The sequence below is a fragment of the Bos indicus x Bos taurus genome, chromosome 16, assembly GCF_003369695.1.
Source record: "Bos indicus x Bos taurus breed Angus x Brahman F1 hybrid chromosome 16, Bos_hybrid_MaternalHap_v2.0, whole genome shotgun sequence".
In the NCBI taxonomy this organism is placed as follows: Eukaryota; Metazoa; Chordata; class Mammalia; order Artiodactyla; family Bovidae; genus Bos; species Bos indicus x Bos taurus.
Window position 1 is genome coordinate 30,816,198 of NC_040091.1, and position 22,600 is coordinate 30,838,797.

At 42.9% G+C, this 22,600-nt stretch overlaps 1 protein-coding gene and 1 long non-coding RNA gene across 4 annotated transcripts in view; one reads left to right on the plus strand and one right to left on the minus strand.

The window, feature by feature from the left end:
- The window catches only part of SMYD3 (SET and MYND domain containing 3), a 739,173-nt gene that overhangs the window by 644,077 nt on the left and 72,496 nt on the right, over positions 1-22,600 (plus strand). The window lies entirely within an intron of this gene.
- The window catches only part of LOC113906478, a 112,962-nt gene continuing 105,751 nt past the window's right edge, over positions 15,390-22,600 (minus strand). For both annotated transcript variants that reach the window (XR_003514895.1, XR_003514896.1), the window contains exon 4: positions 15,390-17,496. This is a non-coding gene — a long non-coding RNA (uncharacterized LOC113906478). The remainder of the gene's footprint in view (positions 17,497-22,600) is intronic.

Sequence of the window (22,600 nt, forward strand, 5' to 3'; positions counted from 1 at the left end):
TTTTACCATTAACGTTATGAATTAGGAATGAAGTTCTGCAAGAGCAGATTCCTAGACTTTTAAAAGGAGCAGCAGGATTCAGTTGGACCAGAACACAAGCTAGCTGCTTAAGAAGTCTGTTTGCTGTAAGAGCAGCGGATGGGTCAGGGTGCTGGGGAGCCCTTCCTGAGCCGAGAAGCTTGTGTAGGAAAGTGCGCCCTATGGCAGCCACGTGATGCATCCCGCGCAGGTTTCTCAGCCCCTGTGTGTATTTCCTGTTTCTGGCTGGAGGCACTAAGGAACATAACCAGAAGCCTGCATTCAGTTTGGGGGCACTGCAGAAAGAGTACAACTTGACTCCATCAAGGAGTTTGATAGTGTCTTCTGGTACTTTTCCTATAGATGGGAAAAAAATGGGCTAGTAAAGTTGGTTTATGCCTTTTCAACAGCCATTTCTTAACTGTAGCCACTAACAGATTGATAGACTCCTTTGGGCAAACATATAATGGTATGTGCCTCAAAGCTCCACTTTTTTGGTTCTGAATCAACATTTTTATTAAAGACTTAATGAGATGAGTACATAGGAGTTATGTATATCAAATTTGCAAGGGATGCAAAGCTGAGTAGAATAATTAATACTTTGGAGGACTAAACCAAACTTCAGAATTATCTCCTTAATTAGAAACATTTGGCCAATACCAACAACACGAACTTAAACAGGGATACACGGAAAAGTCTGCATTTGTGATGAAAAATTCAGTAACAGGCTGGAAAGTTTTTGAAGTATTTTGTAGTAGATAATTTTTGGATGCCCCACCAGCATTAATTCCTCTGTTCTTTTTCTTAATGGAACCTCAGATGTCCTAGCCATTTAGTTTATACGTGATTGATTGACCACAATCAATTAAGCTTAAGCTAGAAAAATGATTAGCTTAAGCTAGAAAATCATATTTCTCTGGTCTCCTGACTCAAGCCAGACCAGTTAAAGCCAATGATGGTCTATTCTTAGACTTTTATTTGCAATATTAAGAAAGTAAACTTCCCTTTCCTATGCCTCATGATAGAGGAAGCATATGGCCGCAGGAGATGCAGGCTGCTAGGTTATTGAGAGAGAGAATGGAGATGAAATCCAGGAAGCACAGGTAAGGAGTGGAGAGAGATCCTGGTTCCCATTATTTCAGCATTGCCCGAAATCAAATTCAGCCCTATAATATTGAGTTACACAACACTTAGGCTGATAGATGTCATTTTTTATCAGCCAGTTTGAACTGGACTTCTTGGCTCATATAATGTAAAGAATCCTAACTGCTCTCTATGGGGGTGTTGCAGGAGACGAGTGCAGTACAATGGCCGAGAAAGATGCCACCGCCTTATACTGCATGTGCAAGTCGCTCAGTTGTGTCCGACTCTTTGCGACTGCATCAACTATACAGTCCATGGAATACTCCAGGCTAGAACACTGGAGTGGGTAGTCTTTCCCTTCTCCAGGGGATCCTCCCAACCCAGGGATCAAAACCAGGTCTCCCACATTGCAGGCCAATCCTTTACCAGCTGAGCCTGTATACTGCATGATTGTAGGTAATTGGAAGAGACTGAATACACGCATTCACTGCATTGTGTCTAGAGAGTTCCTCACTGAGAGTGACCAGAATGAGAAGACTCTTGTAGTGACAGTATATGGGAAATGGCAGATGAAAAACGGAGAGGTTTTACCGCAAGATGAAGAGACTTTGTGAACGAATAGGAGACCCGGTACAAATTTTCAGATTTTTAAAGAGCTGTAGTGTAGGAAGGGAGTAGACTCTTCCTCATAACCCAAGGAGGAGGAACTAGGATGTATTACTTGGAATTAGAAGATGACACTTTGCATGCCAGGATATAGCAGTTCATGACAATTCAAGTGTCCCATCGTGGTCCATTCTGTTTTGAAGAGTAGTAAATTACCCATCTTTGGAAGTGTATACACAACAGGTGACCATCATTTGGAATTTTATCAAAATAATTCCCTTATTAGGCGGGAAGCTTGTCCAGCTGAGCTTTAATGTCCCTTTTGGCTGAAATTGTGAGTTTAAGAACCCTCCAAAACCTCTTCAGTTTTAGTCACAAATAAAGTACAAAAACAACCAACTCAACTCTGATTTTCTGTTGCCTCAATTATCATTAAGTTATGAGTGATACATAATTTTCCTTCCTCTGCCTGGCTCTAAGAGAACATCCTGAGGGTAAGTGTAGCTTTGATAGCTTATAATCTTTTTCTATAACTTGGTAGGTGGTAGAATAGTAACTATAATAATGTATAGAGGGAATAATATATGTCATTCTATATATAATAATATAACTATAATATATACATTATTATTCTACCACCTACTAAGTGTCAGCCGCTCAGTCTTGTCCAACTCTTTGAGACCCCATGGACTGGGGCTTGCCAGGCTCTTCTGTCCATGGAATTCTCCAGGCAAGAATACTGGAGTGGGTTGCCATTTCCTTTTCCGGGAGATCTTCCCAACCCAGGGATCTAACCCGGGTCTCCAGCATTGCAGGCAGACTCTTTACCATCTGAGCCACCGGGGAAGCTCACCACCTACTAAGTAGTGTGTGTGTGTGTGTATGTATATATATGTATGTATATATATATATATATGTGTGTATATATATATATAACAGAGTGGGGCTTCCCTGGTGGCTCAGAAGGTATAGAATCTGCCAGCAATGCAGGAAACCTGGGTTTGATCCCTTCCTGATCTCAGGTCAGGAAGATCCCCTAGAGAAGAGAATTGCTACCCACTCCAGTATTCTTGCCTGGAGTGTCCCCTGGAGCCTGGCAGGCTGCAGTCCATGGGCGTCACTAAGAGTCAGACATGGCTGAGCAACTAATACTTTCACTTTCACAGAGTGATATTGCTTACGTTATATGTATGTATACATATACACTGATAAATATATATATATACACACATTCATATTCATGAATATGAACATGTATATTCATATATTTTAAAGGATACATTTCTCATCAGTTGCATTTGTTTTAAATTGAAACAGTTGCTAACCTCTAGAAAGTGAGAGATTTTTATACTTTAAAAAGCCTGAATTTCTAGCTTTGCTTGGGAAGTCGGAAGTCCTGCTGACAGTGGATCCCTGTCCCTGAAGCATTACTCGCTGGGCAGGGCAGCAGTGGCTTTTTAAACCTGGCTTGTGCTCTGTCCATTGCCAAGGTTCCCACCGTTCCCCGACCAGGCCAGCTTCAGCTTCACTCAGCCGCATCCTCTCGGTCCCGGTGGGCTTGTCAGTGTGTAATCTCTGCCCCGAATGTTGCCTTTTTCCCTCCTAGCCCTGTGCTGGCAGTTATCACAGAGGCCACTGGGAGTAGGAGGGAATTAAGATGTGGAGGCATGCTGCTTCTCAGACCCAAAGAACATGGAAGAAGAAGCAAGCTGACACTTCATTCTCACCTGTTAGTTTTCTATGACAAAACAAGGCTTTAATTTTAAAATTTATTAGAAAATGTGGCATTTTTCACACTTAGAAATGGATGAATAGAGCATAAGAGTTTGAAGATTTATAGGAATGTAACATCTGGGTAAAGGTTAAGTACCTTTTCTCATTAGTTCCCTTGTTACCAGTTTCTAATGAACTCAGAGTCTACTATTCCTCAGGACCTCTGATGCACACACCTGACCCCATTCTTGTTATGTTTCCCAAAGTATGTTCCCTGGGGACAATTATTCTCTTGATCTGATGTGAAAAACGATTCTGGTCAAGTGAGTCTGGGAAAAGGTAGAATAAAAAAAAAAACGGCTTCAGGTCAATTTGCTGAAAATCAATTACTGGTAGCCAGCTCACCAAACACCAGTTCCATGATAGACCTGTTTGCCACATATGCCAAATTTACCAATGATGATCTAGCAGCTTTTAAAAAAAGAGTTCAGGCTGATGAACGGACATTGAAAGATACTTTTCTGAATATGAACTAATATGAGATGTTCTCCAAGATGTTGGGAAAATACAAATTCTGGAATGCTAGCAAAAACAAAATTCAGTTTATTTGAAAAACTCCTACTTGAAATAGTATACTTTTTCTATCGAATGATTCGACATTTCATATGTGAGAGGATTGCTTCAGCTGTATTTGATTTTTTTCTATGCTTTCAAAATGTCATTTTTAAAAAACACTTAAGCATTTTTAACATTATTTCTAAGGTTCATTTGCCAATTCCTAAAAAGCTTATTAACCTTAGTTCTGTATTTCTATCAATTTAGAATTTAAATTCAACTTAAATTGCTTTAAAATGCTAATATCTTTAGGGGGCCTTTGAATTTATATTTAATTTACACATTTAACTGCTAGAAATACTAAACTATGGCTGATAAGCCACTGAAGGAATTATGGAATAGACAAACTTTACATGCTTGACATTTTAAACAAACTTAAAAACAACATTTGGAAATATCCAAAAGAAACCAGAAGCAGCCTAAACAATCTTATTTGTGGGAAAGTATCCATTTCTATTAATTTATATTTTATTAACTTTTTGCAAGTTTAATACTTCTTTGCCACTTGAACATTTCTGTCGAAGCTTTGAAAACATTCCCACTATAAGTCAGGTCTTGAAGGAAAAAAATGACAGTTGGTAAATTTGTTAAAATCAGCAAATAATTCATCAAATTTATCTTTGAATTGACCTGCTTTCAGATGGATTTAAACTGGTTTCTTTTGTGCAGAACTTCTCAAGGTTTTTAATAAACTAGTGTACATTTTGAATGTCTAGAAGAGGCAATTAGAATAAGATGATAGTTTTCAGTCTCAAACAACTGCAAAAGCCACAAACCACGAAGAAGTGAGTTTCACACCACTACGTGGGTGACAGGTGTTGGCCTCGCTTTGGTGCTTTGGGGCTTTGTGTTTAAAAGTCCCATTAATTAGATTTTAAAACTTTTTTTAAAACCTTGTTTTTTAAATAACAGGCTTCTGCCTCCCTACTTTCAAGTTTGCTTCTTAAGAGCAACTTTTAAAAAACATTACTGTTTTCAGTATTTCTAATGGTTATTTTTATACCTCTGAATAATGTTTTTAGATTTAGGTTTCTTGTATATTACCTAATAAATTATCAACTTCTGGCTAAGAAAAACTAAAACTCTACCTTATATTATCCTTTTTTCTCTATCCTTCCTCTTCCTTTCCGTTACAAAATTATATTGTTTAATTAATGGATACCTGTGAAACTTAAAGCAATATACTAAAATTTCTATTTCTCATTCTATCCACTTCAGGCATATCCCTTGGTTTCCCACTCTATTAGATGGAGATTTAGTACTCCTGTTCTTGATGAAGAATTAAGATATAAAATTCTCATCAAAATGACTTTCAATGGCCATTTTAAAAGCCTGCTACCCTGTCTTCTAAGATCTTTTATTTCTGATTCTACTTGGATTTGGGTTTCTTTGTTGACCATCATTTTATCTTTCTGTAAGTTTTTAGGCTCTATTCTTCTCTTTGATGTTCTGAAAGTTCACATTGATGTATCTAGGCACAGATTTTTTTCATTTATGCTACATCCTTTCATTTTAAAGACTCTTGTCTTCCTTGATCTCTGGGAAATTTTTTCTTTATTTTTTTCTTTTTAATTCAATTTCATCTGTTTTCTCTGTTCTTTTGTCCTGAAAGTCCTGGTGGTTAGATGTTTCTAGTATCTCGGGTCTTTTGCTTTATGTTCTGAGAGTTATCTTTGGCTTTATCTTCCAGACCTTTATTAGAATTTTTATATCTCAGCAAAAATTTTGTTTCTGAATTGGTCAGAACCCATTCTTGAAATTTTCCTTTTTCATAGCTCTCTATTCTATTTTCAGACTCAGCATCTTCTCGAATCTAAGGATAATTGGTCTTTCAAAAAATTCTCTCCCATTTTCTGAATGATCTCTGTTTCTTCAAGTTTTTTTTTTTTTTCCTTCAGTTTATTCTGATCTTTTTCTGTGCTCTTTTCTTGAATTTTAGGTGCTTCTTGATTCATATTAGTCATCTATGAATCATCTTGATTCATAGTTGATTCATAATTCAACTTTATTGAGGTGTAATTCACATGCCATGTCACTTATTTAAAGTTTACAGTCGCTTTTAGTATATTCACAGAGTTGTACATCTAATTCTATCATCAATTTTAGAACATTTTCACTATTTCCCTCTAAGGAAACTCCACGTTCCTTAGTGGTTATCTATCCCCTAATCTTCTCACTCACTCCCACCCACGCCCGATGCCTTAGGCCACCACTGTCCCTCCATATTTGAAAATAAACGATTAGAAAGGTCGACTTGTTGCTCTGTGGGTTTCAAGATGGCAGTCGGTCAGAAGACAGTGCTTGAGAAGGAGGAAAAGGCAGAAGTTGAGACTGCTGCTGCAGCTGCTAAGTCGCTTCAGTCGTGTCCGACTCTGTGCGACCCCAGAGACGGCACCCCACCAGGCTCCCCCATCCCTGGGATTCTCCAGGCAAGAACACTGGAGTGGGTTGCCATTTCCTTCTCCAATGCATGAAAGTGAAAAGTGAAAGTGAAGTCGTTCAGTCGTGTCTGACTCTTAGCGACCCCACGGGCTGCAGCCTACCAGGCTCCTCTGTCCATGGGATTTTCCAGGCAAGAGTACTGGAGTGGGGTGCCATTGCCTTCTCTGGAGGTTGAGACTGAGTAGAACTCAAGTCCTAGAAAGCTGGGTGTGGGAATCAGGACCTTGGAGAGCCCTGAGAGGGGCTGGTGTTGCAGCTGAGCAGTCAGACCTTCTGTACTGATCAGCTTCACCTCTGTGTTCAGGATTCAGAGGACACCCTGCCACAGTGCTGACTCAGTGCCTGTAGACTCTGGGTTCCATAAGGAATGGGTGTGGGGGGACATGTGTGTCTCTTTCGCAGCTTTGTCTCTTGCACTTGGCATACTGTTTAGCACAGTAAGTATTATGTATTTGTAGAAGAATTCAGTACCATTTGTTTATATAATGCCTTACAATTGCAGAGCACCTTTTGTATCCTCATCCCTTATCTGAGATAGGCAGGTGTGCAAAGGTGGATTCGCCATGGCACTAATGAGACCAAAACTGTAGGATTCTCTGCTTGCATGAACCCTTTCTAAAACCCTGTTCTCAATCCTGTATTTGCATTCTTTTCCTTAAAGAAGGCCTACAAAATTATATTTTGTAGAGTCAGGCATGAGAAAACCTGAACCTAGGTCCTCCTCTCTAGATAACAGCAGATGTTTGTTATTGTTGTTCAGTCACTAAGTCGTGTCCAACTCTTGGCAATCCCCTAAACTGCAGCACGCGAGGCTTCCCTGTCCTCCACTATCTCCCGGAGTTTGGTCAAATTCATGTCCGCTGAGTCAGTGATGCCATCCAACCATCTTAGCAGATATGATTAGCCCCAACTTAGAGCTATTTCATGCATTCAGAAGGAAATGGCAACCAACAATGGAGTGCCAAGGAAATGGCACTCCAATATTCTTGCCTGGAGAATCCCAGGGATGGGGGAGCCTGGTGGGCTGCTGTCTATGGGGTTGCACAGAGTTGGACACGACTGAAGCGACTTAGCAGCAGAGCTATTAAAGCTGTGGCTGAGAGAGTTGGGTGCCTCACCCAAGGTCACACATCTACTAAGAGGCAGAACGTGTCATAACTGTATGATTTTTCCCTCTACTTGTCTGCCCCCGCCCTACCCCCGAGAGGAGTGGCTTCTGATTTGTTCCTGTTCCCAGGACAGCAGCCATTGGGTTTGTCAGCAAGGGATGGGCCCAGGGCAGCTGGTGAGGACTATAGGTGGCTGGTTTCTGTTGCCTCCCAAGCTCACGGGCTGTCTCTCTATCCAACAGGAACCAAACAAGGAAAGCCACACACCCTCCCCCACCTCCGCCTACATATTTAGGTTTCAATTATGAAATACCTTTGAAAGTATTTTCTCTAAACAGAAATACTGAATTCTCCTTTCCACTTCTGTTTCTGAATAAGACTTTTAATCTTCTGTTGTTTCATGGCCTTCAAATAAAATGTAAGGTCTAAGGGGAATGAAAAAAACAGTCAGAGATCATATTTTCAACTGCCAACTAATTTGGTGATTCTCCCAGGTGGGAAAATCAATGTCTGCTCTGGAGAGGCGAATCGTGCATTCCATTGTTGTGCCGCTGTCGTTTTCTTCTGTGAAAATTAACTTGCCCTCTATGCTTTTCAGCTTCTCAGTGAAGTATATTTCATGCTTGCCTTTCCCCAGACACAGATATATGTGTTTTGAGTAGAAATCTGAGCCATTGATGCCCAGAAGAGATGGTCTGAGTCTGTTGGAGGATTGAACTGAATGCCTCAGAGGCAGAGAAGAAATCTCCCAATGTCTCAGGTCAGTCTCTTATAGCCAGCCAGACCCCAGGCTAACACGAGACCTGGCTCTAGGGGGTTTCATTCTTTCTAGAACTTCCTTATTCTCAAATTATTGATCCAGTGGCAATTTGGTCCCCTTAACTCACGGGTAATACCATGGTGTGATCGGAAAGGCCAAGGTTCCAGAGGCTTCCTTGTTTCCATGCTGCTTCTCTCGGTGTTTGCATCTTCACCCTCAACCCTTCACTGGCCCAGGATTCATCTCGACTTGGTATTTTTGTTTTTATAGTTTTATTTATTTATTTTTGACTGTGCTGGGTCTTTGTTGCTGCCTGTGGGCTTTCTCCAGTTGCGGTGAGTGGGGCTATTCTGTAGTTTTTGGTGCGCGGGCTTCTCATTGCCATGGCTTCTCTTGTTGCAGAGTACGGGCCCTAGGGCACTCGGGCTTCAGTTGTCGCGGCACATGGGCTCAATAGTTGCAACTCCCTAACTCCAGAGCACAGGCTCAGTAGTTGTGGTGCGTGGGCTCAGTTGCTTTGCGGCATGTGGGATCTCCCAAGATCAGGAATCTAACCTGTGTCTCCTATGTTGGTAGGTAGATTCTGTACCACTGAGCCACTAGGGAAGCCCCTCGACTTGGTATTGACTCATGCTCGTAATGGCGTTAGAATACTTTTTTCCCTGCTGTCAAGCAGCCATGACCTAAACCCTCTGTGCAGCTACACAGGCTTTTGTCCTGAAACTTTCCCATCATCCAGGGACCAAAACAGGTGGGTGCCCTACACCCCTTCTGGGACCTGCTCCATTGCTACAACTGGCATAGCTTCTGATTGATGAGGAACTCTGCCATACTGCAAAAAATCACCCCAGCTCCTGACAAAGTCTGATCACTTGGGATGGGGGCTGAATTGTGTAATAGGCTCCTGTTTGATACCCTGTGCGTGTGTACTAAGTCACTTCAGTGGTGTCTGACTGTGCGACCCCATGGACTATAGCCCAGCAGGCTCCTCTGTCCATGGGATTTTTCCAGGCAAGAAAACTGGAGTGGGTTGCCATGGCCTCCTCCAGGGGATCTTCCTGATCCAGGGGTCGAACCTGTGGCTCCTGCATTGCAGGCGGATTCTTTATTGATGAGCCACCAGGGAAGCCCGTTTGATACCCTGCTGCTGCTGCTGCTAAGTCACTTCAGTCGTGTCCAACTCTGTGCGATCCCATAGATGGCAGCCCACCAGGCTCCCCTGTCCCTGGGATTCTCCAGGCAAGAATACTGGTGGGTGGTCATTTCCTTCTCCAATACATGAAAGTGAAAAGTGAAAGTGAAGTTGCTCAGTCGTATCCGACTCTTAGCGACCTCATGGATGGCAGCCTACCAGGCTCCTCCATCCATGGGATTTTCCAGGCAAGAGTACTAAAGTGGTTGCCATGGCCTTCTCCAGGAGATCTTTCTGATCCAGGAATTGAACCTGTGGCTCCTGCATTGCAGGCAGATTCTTTACTGATGAGCCACCAGGGAAGCCCGTTTGACACCCTAGTTCCTTGGCAAATCGGAAGCAGAGTTGTTCCTTTAAAGATGGATTCTCAGGGCTTGTCTCAAGGAACACCTTTCTTTTGACTCTGCTCTGCCAAGGTTTCAGCGACACTGGTAACAGTAAAACCACAAAATGAGGCACTGGAGCCACCTCTGTGTTTGAATCAGGACATCCTTGTAAGCACCGTTGCAGTCTCCCCAGCTGTGCACGAGTGAGTGCCTGCTAAGCCTCACTTCCTTATAAGAGTATGTGTGCAAACTGAAGAACGTGTGCAGTCGGCGAGGCCAGCTTTTGTCTGTCAGCAGCTGAGAATGTTTAGGACAGTCCACCGACTGGAAATGTGCACCACAGCGAGGTGCTCAGCTACAGATTGAACTTGTAGAACCCACATTAGTGCCTCAGGTGGCCTTCGGATGAGCTTGGAATTAGCCTTCATAAACACAGACTCCTCTCTCAAGATGTCCTTCAAGAAAAGATCACTCCTCCTCGGCACCGACCCCTGAATGCTGCAGGGTGCATGTGGCCGGCCTGGGGCTGGGGGCTGCAGGGGGAAAGCCCCATAGCGGAGAGAAAGTAGCAGCAGTGACTCACATCCAGTCTTGCTGGAAACCAGCCTCACTCCTCAGCTCAGCGTAAGCCAGGCCATCCTGGACTGAGTCATTGCTCTGGCTTTATCCTGTCTCACCTCTTAGGTCTGCAGTGTCTGTTTATGTATAAATCAAAGGGTGTCATCCTTGTCCCCTTAACCAGATTGGCCAGGAATGGTTTTTGCCAAAAAATATTTTCTCAGTGGGCTTCCCTAGTGTCTCAGGGGTAATGAATTCACCTGTCCACCTGCCAATGCAGGAGACGTGGGTTCGATCCCTGGGTTGGGAAGATCCCCTGGAGAAGAAAGTGGTAACCCACTCCAGTGTTCTTGCCTGGAAATCTCATGGACAGTGAAGCCTGGAGGGCTAAAGACCATGAGGTAACAAAAGAGTCGCAGATGATTTGGCGACTAAACAACAACGTTAAAAGGAGCAGGGACTTCTGGTCTGGCAGGAAGGAGCCTGGCCTCCTGGGCTCAGGTGTTGGGCTACTGAGGCACCTCTGAGATGACACGTGGAGGACCAAACAAGTGAAAACATGGAGCTGTCTCTGCCTAACCAGAAGTCACCTGCAGCTACAGTCCTGAAGAGAGAGGAATGGAAAGGATGAGAAACTGAGGTCTGTCACTGTCGCCAAAGTTAATGCAGGAATTAGCTTCATTGAGCCTGGTGCCGGGCGTGTCTGTGCAGCAGACTTGGTCTGTGGCATCACCACCCTCTTCCTTGATGCCATTCCTTTTGTATCCCTTCCCTGCCTCCCCTCAGTGGTGACTCCTCTAGCCCCTAAGGGCTCAAGGCCCCACTCTTGTCTCCCTGTAGTCCTTTCTAAAACCACTCTCAGATCCTTCTGTCCCACGGGGTGTCTCCTGACTGGCAAGTTATAAGCTGGCTTTCCCAAGGACACCTGCATTTTAACAGAAATCAAAGCATTAAGGTAGGGACTTCCCTGATGGTACAGTCAATAAGAATCCCCCTGCCAGTGCAGGGGACACAGGTTCAATCCCTGGTTCTGGAAAATTCCATATGCTGCAGAGCAGCTAAGCTGCTGGGCCATAGCTGCTGATCCTGCACTCTAGAGCCCGCAAGCTGCAACTACTGAGCCCATGCACCTAGAGCCTGTGCTGCACAATAAGAGAAGTCACCGAAATGAGAAGCCTTGGCGCCACAATGAAGAGTAGCTCCCGCTCACCACAACTGGAGAAAAGCCCCTGTGTAGCAACAAAGACCCAGCACAATCAAAAATAAATATTAATAAATAAAAGCATCAATCTAAGTTGTTGAAGCTGTAAGGATCACAGTCTGGTCACCAGGCACCAACCAGTGCGGCGATCCCTGGACTGTCTTGGATCTTTCGATCTCTGCACATTAATCTCCTTCAGTTCAGTCGCTCGGTGGTGTCCAACTCTTTGCGACCCCATGAATCGCAGCACGCCAGGCCTCCCTGTCCATCACAAACTCTCGGAGTTCACTCAGACTCAAGTCTATCGAGTCAGTGATGCCATCCAGCCATCTCATCCTCTGTTGTCCCCTTCTCCTCCCCTCAATCCTTCCCAGCATCAGAGTCTTTTCCAATGAGTCGGCTCTTCGCATGAGGTGCCCAAAGTACTGGAGTTTCAGCTTCAGCATCATTCCCTCCAAAGATATCCCAGGGCTGATCTCCTTCAGAATGGACTGGTTGGATCTCCTTGCAGTCCAAGGGACTCTCAAGAGTCTTCTCCAACACCACAGTTCAAAAGCATCAATTCTTTGGTGTTCAGCCTTCTTCACAGTCCAACTCTCACATCCATACATGACCATTGGAAAAACCATAGCCTTGACTAGACGGACCTTTGTTGGCAAAGTAATGTCTCTGCTTTTCAATATGCTATCTAGGTTGGTCATCACTTTCTTTCCAAGGAGTAAGCATCTTTTAATTTCATGGCTGCAGTCACCATCTGCAGTGATTTTGGAGCCCAAAAAAATAAAGTCTGACACTGTTTCCACTGTTTCCCCATCTATTTCCCATGAAGTGATGGGACCGGATGCCATGATATTCGTTTTCTGAATGTTGAGCTTTAAGCCAACTTTTTCACTCTCCACTTTCACTTTCATCAAGAGGCTTTTTAGTTCCTCTTCACTTTCTGCCATAAGGGTGGTGTCATCTGTATATCTGAGGTTATTGATATTTCTCCTGGCAATCTTGATTCCAGCTTGTGTTTCTTCCAGTCCAGCATTTCTCATGATGTACTCTGCATATAAGTTAAATAAGTTAATCTCCTTACTTGTGCTTGAAACTCACCTCGATCAGAGCAGACTGGGTATGATTGTAAGTCTCAGCTGCCTTTATGATTCTTGTGCATGGGCAATATAAATGCTAACAAAATGCGGGCAGAGAGCAAACAGAAGGAGGGAGAAACAGCATTCTGATCATATCCAAAGAGAATAAGACCGCTTAGCCCTGAGCGATGTCGGGTTGTTCAGGTAGACTCACTTCAGGGCACTGACGTCTGTCCTGACAGAGACAGCTTTGAATGGCTCCTGCCTCTCTGGATTGTCCCTGAGACCCTGTCAAAGCTGGGGTGTTGGCGTACCAAGCTTGTGCAGAATTGAGGCCATGCCGTGTGGTGTTGAGCATGAGATAATCCCCAGTGTAAAGGCAGTTTGCACAGCAAGGGAATTTCTTGCTACTCATCTTCTCTGTGCCAGGCACTGGCTAAAACGCTTCAGACAAATCACCTCATTTGATTCTTACTGTATCATTGCCAGGTGGCGCTAGTGGTAAAGAACCCGCTTGCTAATGCAGGAGACATAAGAGACTTGGATTCAATCCCTGGGTCAGGAAAATTGCCTGGAGAAGGAAATGGCAACCCACTCCAGTATTCTTGCCTGGAGAATCCCATGGACAGAGGAGCCTGACGGGCTGCAGTCCATGGGGTCATGAAGAGTGGGACACGACTGAAGCGACTTAGCACGCACGCGTGTGTCATTGCCAGTAGGACGTCCTTTCAGTCATCCTTGTGTTATTATTCCCATTTTCCTAATGAGAAAACCAAAACGCAGAGAAGTGGAGAAACGTGCCCCGTGAGATAAGATTTGAATCATGGACCGTCCAACTTCAAGTCCATACCTTTTCTACCATATCGTTCTTTTTACAAAAGATGACACATTTTTTGAAATAAAATGAATAGTTGCTCTTGTTGATCTCTAAGCCCATCTTGTTGAATAGCTGAAAAGGCTCCCATTCCCATAATTTGGAATTTTTCCCCAGAGACTCCCCGTGGGAGTTAATTCATTTGATGGATGGCCCTCTGCACCCCTGTGTACTCATGTGTGCCTGCTGCTAAATGCTGCTGTCATTTAGTAGGAAAAATACAATCCTGTGTCCTAAATGTCCTTGTCAGTAGCCAAGACAGAGCCTGACATTAGATCACCCTCTTTGATTTTCCACTTGTGGGCTGAACCATCGTTACCCAGGACATTGCTGTGATCTGAACAGGACGACTGCTCCATTGGGGCCACTCAGGATGGTGAAATGAGGTTGGTGATCATAATTTGCTTCCTAAATTTGCAGCCTACTTGGCTGCCCATACAGTGCTCTTCAGAGGATGTTAAAGAGCCTGTATCAAAGAACAGGAATGCATTCTATTAAAGTCGTATGTGAGTCCTGGCAGTTAAAAGACAGAAAGGTTAATGGGGGTAGGATGGGGGGCCTGGGGTGCAAGGACAGGGCTTGGCTGCAGCCCGCCAGCCTTCATGGTGGAGCGTGAGCAGTTCTGATAGGATTCTTACGGGGTCAGCACTGGAGTGCTCAGCTAGAGAGTTTTTCCTCTCCGACATGGTGGCAGAGGTCAGCCACTCCCAGAGGACTGTCAGCATATCCATACACAGCTCGCAGAAGTGCAAGCACAGCCTTCCCAGGGTGAGGGAGAGGTCAGAGAAATCCATTTATATGCCTCAGAAATGTCACCGAGGATGGCAGAGGCTCTGAAGAGCATTTCTTTATGAGGAAATGCGGTCATGTCAGGCAGGCGGGACTAGAGGCAGATTCCAGTCCAGAACCCAAGGGTTTGGACCCAATCCACTGCCCTTCTCTCTGTTCCAAAGAGTAAGTCACAGGTGTAGGTGAAGAAAGGGCTCTGAAATGTGAAAAAAAAAAAAAAAAAAAACGGGGGGTCTGTGGTCAAATTAATTTGAGAAACAGCAGATTAAATGAGGTACCACAGGACAGCCCAGAGCCTCTACAGTTCACTTCGTTCTGTTGTAACATAACGAGTGCATTGGTCTATATTCTGGTGCTTCTGAACGTGCAGTAAATGTTCGAATCAGTGTCAGCAACAGGGTGAGGTAAGTGACGTGTTTAAGGTGCAGGGTTTAAGAAGACGCTCATTCTTAGGCTCCTACAGGTGAGCCCCGGGAGCAAGCATGCCCAGAGCCTCCCTCGCCTCACCCTCCTCCACCCACCACCCAGCACCCAGTGGGGGTGTGGATGTGCTGAGGCTCCCCCGCCCGCACGAAATGCTGGGACTCAGTCTTCCCAGAGGTCTGCTCATCTCATGACAACTTGAGTGAGTGCTTAAAATAGCCCACCAAGGTTAAATGTTAACTTAGACCCTTTCATTGACTCTTTTTTTCATTATTTATTTTATTTATTTATTTTGGATTGAGCTGGGTCTTTGTTGCTCCACACAGGCTTTCTCTAGCAGCGAGCAGGGGGCTCCTCTCCATGGTGGTGCACGGGCTCTAGAGCGTAGGATCAGTAGTGAGGCACAGGCTTAGTTGCCTCTCAGCATGTCGAGTCTTCCCAGACCAAGGATTGAATCCATGTCCCCTGCACTGACAGGCAGATTCCTATCCACTGTATCACCAGGGAGGTCCCTTTCTTTGACTCTTAAAATGCCTTTTAAAAGATTATTATATGTCAATGTATGGCAAACCAACTACAGTATTATAAAGTAATTAGCCTCCAATTAAAATAAATTAATTTTTTTAAACAGGAAGAAAGAATGAAAGAAAAGACTATGAATTGCAGTGGAAAATGCCTAGCAAATGACACCTTAACCATATAGTATTCAGATTAGTATCATGAGTGATGCTCTGTGCCTATCATGGCAAACCCTGATACTGTTTACACCAACCTATAACCCCTAGTCATGAGAAAAACCCAGATCAGGGCACATTGAATAGAGTAACTTGGCCAGTGCTGTTTGAGACTGTCTAGGAAAGATTAAGAAACTGCCATGGTCCAGAAAAAAAGGGGGAGACATGACAACTGAATGCGATTTTGTCCCTGAATTGGATTCCAGAAGAGAGAGAGGACATTGATGGAAACACTGGTAAATCCAGATAAAGTCTATAACTTAATTATCAGTAGTACGCCAACTTTGGTTTCTTAGTTTGACAAATGTTCCTGGGTAATGTAAGATCGTAACAACAGGTAAAACTGGAGAAGGATTATGGGAATTCTGTCCTGTCTTTGCAACTTTTCTGTAAATGTAAAATTATCTGCAAGCGAAATGTTTTTAAAAAGAAAAGCCTGTTATGAAGTAGCATTGTAAAGGCAAATTTTCTGCCACCCTGCAGGCAGTATAGTTAAAGTTGATAGCAATAACCAGATTTCAAGGGCTGCGTCATAGAGATTTCAAAATGAGAAATTGGTGTGCTAATTCTTGAAATGATGAGTCCTTCATTATTAAGAACCCTAACTCTGTCTCCAAGCATTTATTAAAAGCTTCTAGCTCACACTTAAGTGAAGTTGATACCATCTAGTGACATGTTACTCAGTAAAGGAAAAGAGGAAGCTATAAACTTGTCAAAAAGAGAAGGCTCATGAATCTAATATTCCTTTACAGGATTCAGTTATATTTTTATCCTAAAGTTGCAAAAGAAGTCAAGGTCATGAAAAGTTTATGAAAAGCAATTTATCATCATTATATTTCAGATAACTTCCAAAGGTCAAAAGTGATTCAGAAAATCTTTAGAATCTGAAGGCAAAGAATTAGATACAAACCATTACTGAGATACTGAAAAAGGAAGTCTGTAAGTGCCCGTAGAGATAAATGTAAACTCTTATAATTTAAAAACAAAACTGTGTAATTGTAATCAGGTGTTTCTTCCTCATCCCTTCAAAAAAGCTGCCATTAAATCAGTGGAGAGCTTACAATTGATGAATCAAAGAATAAAACAAAAATGGAATACATTTTTTCAAACTTCACTGCTCAGGGAACCCTGGGGTTCCATGGAGCATCCTTGGGTGAAAGTGCTCTACCCTACTTACTAGTATCCTTTTGTTATAAGATGAATTCTCAGTTATAAAAACTGTAGCTGTAAAGTTTGGGAATGAGTGTGCTAGGTACTGATTTAGGGAAGAAGCAAACTCTGCTCCTGTAACACCAGCTTAGGTGATGTCTGGCAAGGTTTCCAATTCAAGACTCCCTACTTGAGAGCCAGGGTTCTCCAGCATCACAGACACACACACATTCATAAACCCTGGCCTCCTCCAGAATCAGCCTCGGGTTATCGAGGGACATTTGAAAGTTGTTGTCCTCAGAGCCTTGCTTGGCAGTTTTCGGTTCTCTGGTGAGTGAAGGGTTAATGTGTCATTGCACAAGGACTTTATTAATCCAGTCCCCTGCTCCAGACTTGACCTTCAATCACTGGAAAACAAGAAAACACTGAAAACAATGTCAACCAAGTGAAAAATCCTCTGTTGGACCTCAGTCCAGACATTTGTGTGAGTGCAGCCTTTGTGTGAGTGCTGCAGTAAAGGAGCTGCCCGGCAGGTATGTTTCTAGCTGATGGAAACCTCGAGTTGTTAATGGCTTTTCTGGGGCAAGGCAATAAGGGCAGAGTTGGCCCCTGCTCTGGCAGAATAACAAATGAGAGAGAAGGTTACTGAGCCACATGCTTTGCCCCAGAATAGCCATGGATGGAGGGACTGTACTTACCAGATAGACGTCTTGACTCCTTCCCACTGGTGAAGATGAGTAAAGACAGTTTCTTTGTATATTTCACAGCTAGAGTTGTCTCACTGTATATAGAGCAGCAAATTCATCATTTGAGGTCCTGTGTGTAGCTCTGTTGAGAAGAACAAGCATTTATTAGCCTCAATAAGGTAGAGAACTGTCATTACAGAAAAACAGTCACTCAGGGTGGGCCCTGGCTAAAATACTGAGAAGTGTGTCATTCACACAAACGTATGGACCCAGACTTGTGAAGTTCAAGTACTGTTTACTTGGGATTAGCTCAAGTTTGGGTAAGAAGCTGTGGAATTTGGATGTGGTTGTTGATAGCGCTGTTTGTGGTGAGAGAAACCAGGCCAACTCTTGTGAGGAGGGAAGGGGGCAGGGCAGGGACATGGGCTGAGAGGCCACCCACCAAGAATCTACATCTTACTCTCGATGATAATTCTGAAACTCAGTCTAGGCATTTTGAAGCTGGAGGGTGACATTGGAGAGGAAGAAGAAAGAAATATCTGTCTCTTCTAGTTTAAAGATAGGTATTGTCTGTCTTGGGCTTCCCTGGTAGCTCAGTGGTAAAGAATACGCCTGCCAATGCAGGAGACTCAGATTTGATACCTGGGTCAAGAAGATTCCCTGAGGGAAGAAACAGCAACCCACTCCAGTATTCTCGCCTGGGGAATCCCATGGACAGGGGAGCCTGGTGGGCTGCAGTCTATGGCATCACAAAAATGTTGGACATGACTTAGCAACTTAACAACAACATTGGCTGTCTCAGGTAAAACACTTGTGAATGTGGTGCCACCATACAAAGTTGTAAACATTACCAGAGGCTGTGTTTTGCCAGGAAAATCAGTAATCTCTGAGCTTTCTTTTTCTATGGTTCAGTTCAGTTCAGTTCAGTCGCTCAGTCACCTCTGACTCTTTGTGACCCCATGAATCGCAGCATGCCAGGCCTCCCTGTCCATCACCATCTCCCAGAGTTCACTCAAACTCATGTCCATCGAGTCGGTGATGCCATCCAGCCATCTCATCCTCTGTCGTCCCCTTCTCCTCCTGCCTGCAATCCCTCCCAGTATCAGAGTCTTTTCCAATGAGTCAACTCTTTGCATGAGGTGCCCAAAGTACTGGAGTTTCAGCTTTAACATCATTCCTTCCAAAGAACACCCAGGGCTGATCTCCTTTAGAATGGACTGGTTGGATCTCCCTGCAGTCCAAGGGACTCTCAAGAGTCTTCTCCAACACCACAGTTCAAAAGCATCAATTCTTCGGTGCTCAGCTTTCTTCACAGTCCAACTCTCACATCCATACATGACTACTGGAAAAACCATAGCCTTGACTAGATGGACCTTTGTTGGCAAAGTAATGTCTCTGCTTTTGAATATGCTATCTAGGTTGGTCATAACTTTTCTTCCAAGGAGTAAGCGTCTTTTAATTTCATGGCTTCAGTCACCATCTGCAGTGATTTTGGAGCCCCCCAAAAATAAAGTCTGACACTGTTTCCACTGTTTCCCCATCTATTTCCCATGAAGTGATGGGACCAGATGCCATGGTCTTCGTTTTCTGAATAGTTTGGGAAATATTTGCTGACTACACTCTGTCACAAACTCTTGTTCTAGAAAGTTCCCTAGAAGATCATTCTCTACAGGTTTACAGAAGATAAAAGACAAGGTTGTTCCCAGGCCAGCTGCCTGCTCACTTATACACATAGCTATTTAGGTCATCTTTTACCATAAAAGAAAGACTAGATTATGCATCATCTTTTCTTATTTTTACAGCTTTATTGAGATGTAATTCAGATAGTATACAATTACCATTTAAAGTGTGCAACTCAATGTCTTTCAATATATTTACAGAATTATGACTCAACTACCTTTTTAATGCAATTTTAGGACACTTTCATTAGCAGTCACACCACAGTCCTCTCAGCCCCTAGTTTCTAGTAATCTGCTTTCTGTCTCGTATTTGCCTGTTCTGGACAGTGTGTGTAAATGGAATCGTGCAGTAGGTGGCCTTGGTTGGCTGGCTTCTTTCACTGACCATATTTTCAAGGTTCACCCATATTATAGCATGTATTAGTACTCTGTTTCTTTTTATTGATAAATAATATTCCATTTGACGGATATACCAGATTGTATTTATCCATACATCAGCTGATGGACATCTGTGCTCTTTCCACTTTGTGGCTGTTAAGGATAATACTGCTATGAACATGTCTGAACGAATTTTTGTATGGGCATGTTTTAATTTCTCCCAAATATATACTTAAGAGTGGTATTGCTAGATCATGTGGTAATTCTGTGTTTAACATTTTGAGGAATTGCCAAACTGTTTTCCAAAGTGGGTGCACAATTTTACACATTCACCAGTAGTGTATGGAGGTTCCAGTTTCTCCACATCCTTGTCACCACTTGCTATTATCTGTCCTTTGATTCTAGCCAACCTAGCGGACGTGTATTGGTATCACACTGTGGTTTTAATTTGCCTATTATTACTTATTCCTTAGAGAAGTGTCAGTTCATATACTCTGCTCATATCTATTCATACCCTTTGTCTTTACTGAGTTGTAATAACTCTTTATATATTCTAGAAAGAAGTTCTTTGCCGTATATAATTTACCTGTGTTTTTCCTCACTCTGTGGGTTATCTTTTCTTTTTGTTGTTGCCCCAAAGCTTTAATTTTAATGATGTTCAATTTACTTATGTTTTCTTTTCTTGCTTATGCTTTTGGTGCCATATCTAAGAAAACATTGCCTAATACAAAGCCGTGAATATTAATCCTTGTATCTTCTTTTACTAGGTTTATAGTTAGATTTTCTTCTACTAGGTTTCCAGCTTTTATATTTATGTTTTTGATTCATTTGGACTTAATTTTTGTATATGGAAGAAGAGTAGGGGCCCAGCCCTACCTCATATGGATATGTCGTTGTTACATGTCATTTTCTAAGAGAAAAAAAACAGAATCCATTTCTGGACAGTCACTCTGATTGTGTTAAAGACCAATTGCTCCCCATACCTGTGTCCCATAGTTGAGGGGAAGGTGTTGGGAGAACATACAGACCCTTGACTTTAGAGAAAACAAACACCTGTTTGCATAAAGCAGGTGTATTCTGGAGTGAGAGAATCTGAAACCTTGATCCAAGCCCCGGTCCTCTTGCTCATTAACCAGAGCGCCATGGGCAAATCACTTAAGGCTGTCTAAGATTCAGTTGTCTCATCCAATGAAAGGGGAGCTAATTGGAATAGAATACGTTCCAGGAGAACAGAAAGTTTCTCTGCGTAGTGTAATCTTGTATACCTAGGGCCTAGAATAGTGCCCAGAACACAGTAGGCTCTCAAAAGTCCCATTTGTGGATTAAATTACCTCCATTATGCAATCCCCTAGGTTTATTATAAGAAATGGCATTTAAAAAAACAATGTGTTCCGATGTTTTATGAATTATAAGATGCTAATTAAAAAAAAAAAAGAAACGTATGGTTTCTTTCCTTTGTCATGGAGAGATGTGAGTAGCTGTAACAATGCGGCAAACCTGCAAATGAGGTGAATATATGTTTTCTAGAAGGTGCAATTTCATTTTCAAGGTACTAGAAACCCAGCGATCCTTTAATAAAGTTAATTTATTAAGAATTTTGAGGTCATAAAATGTTAATGCCCTTTTCTAGATTTTCACACTTCACCCTGGAGACAATTGCATCTCCCAAACCTTCCTTTAAAGCAAACGGTATTGTAGCGAGGGTGGCGGGGGCAGAGGAGAAAGGACAGAGAGACTGTGTTGTCTTTCAGCTATTTAATAGCTCTGTAAGAACTGGGAATTTTCACTATTCTTTATGTATTTCTCTCTGTTCAAAACTCCTTTTCATCTTTTTTTTCTCCTCTAGAAATTAAAAAGTAGTATTTTCATATCCCCTTAAATCAATGTCCTCATTGTGAGATATGACACTTGGTGGTTGATCATTGTATCAGTTTTTTTATTGTGTAATAAATTACCCTACAACTGAGCAACTGAAAACAACAATAAATATTTGCTATTCATCACATTTTCTATGGGGCAGGAATCTAGAGAGGATTAGCGGGCAGTTTTGGTTTAGGGTCCTTTGTGAAGTTGCAGTCAAGATGTCAGGTAGGATTGCAGATATGTGAAAGCTTGGTCTAGAGGATCTGCCTCCATGAGTCACTCAGAAGGCTAGAAAGTTCGTGCTGGTTGTTGGGAGGGAGACCACAGTTCTTTATACATGGACCTCGCCTCCGGACTGCTTGAGTGTCCTTACAACATGACAGCTGAGTTCCCCAAGAGCAATCCATACAAGAGAAAGGGAGGCAGAAAGCTCAATGTATGTGTAATTAAGATTCAGAGGTCATACACTGTCAGCCTGTCAAATATTCTATTGGGTATAGAGGCCAAGCATGATTTAATATGGGAGGAGACTGCAAGGCTACGAGTACTAGGAGCCAGGAATCCTTGGGTGCAGTCTTGGAGGCTGGCTACCATATGTACCATCTTTTAAACATGGGAAAATTAAGTGAATGAAGGACAGGCATAGTAGATAAAGTATAAATATGGGATTGACATGAAGCAAGTAAGCTGATAATCTTTGTGTATAATGTTGTGATCTGCTGCAAAAAAGACATAGCATCTTAGTTTTATGAAAAATAAGCCTACAGATAGACCTTAGTAATATTCTAAGATATTGTTTTTAGGGTTTTTTGAATTTTACACATTGACTTTATTATTATTAGTGACTTAATTAGGGGATCAGTAAACAAAGGTACGCATGAATGGAAAGGTGCAAAGTTTGAACCAATGCATATCTGAGGTGTGTGTGAATAAATGATTTGGTTAAACCCTGTAACTCTGAGGTCAGACCTAGTTAATGCCTGTACAACAGAAGTTAATGCTCAGGATTTTGTTCTCAGGCTATTAATATTCATAGGTCTGGATGGTATTGCTACTGCTAAGTCACTTCAGTTGTGTCCGACTCTGTGCGACCCCATAGACGGCAGCCCACCAGGCTCCCCCATCCCTGGGATTCTCCAGGCAAGAACACTGGAGTGGGTTGCCGTTGCCTTCTCCAATGCATGAAAGTGAAAAGAGAAAGTGAAGTCGCTCAGTCATGTCCTACTCCTAGCGACCCCATGGACCACAGCCCACTAGGCTCCTCCATCCATGGGATTTTCTAGGCAAGAGTACTGGAGTGGGGTGCCATTGCCTTCTCCGGATGGT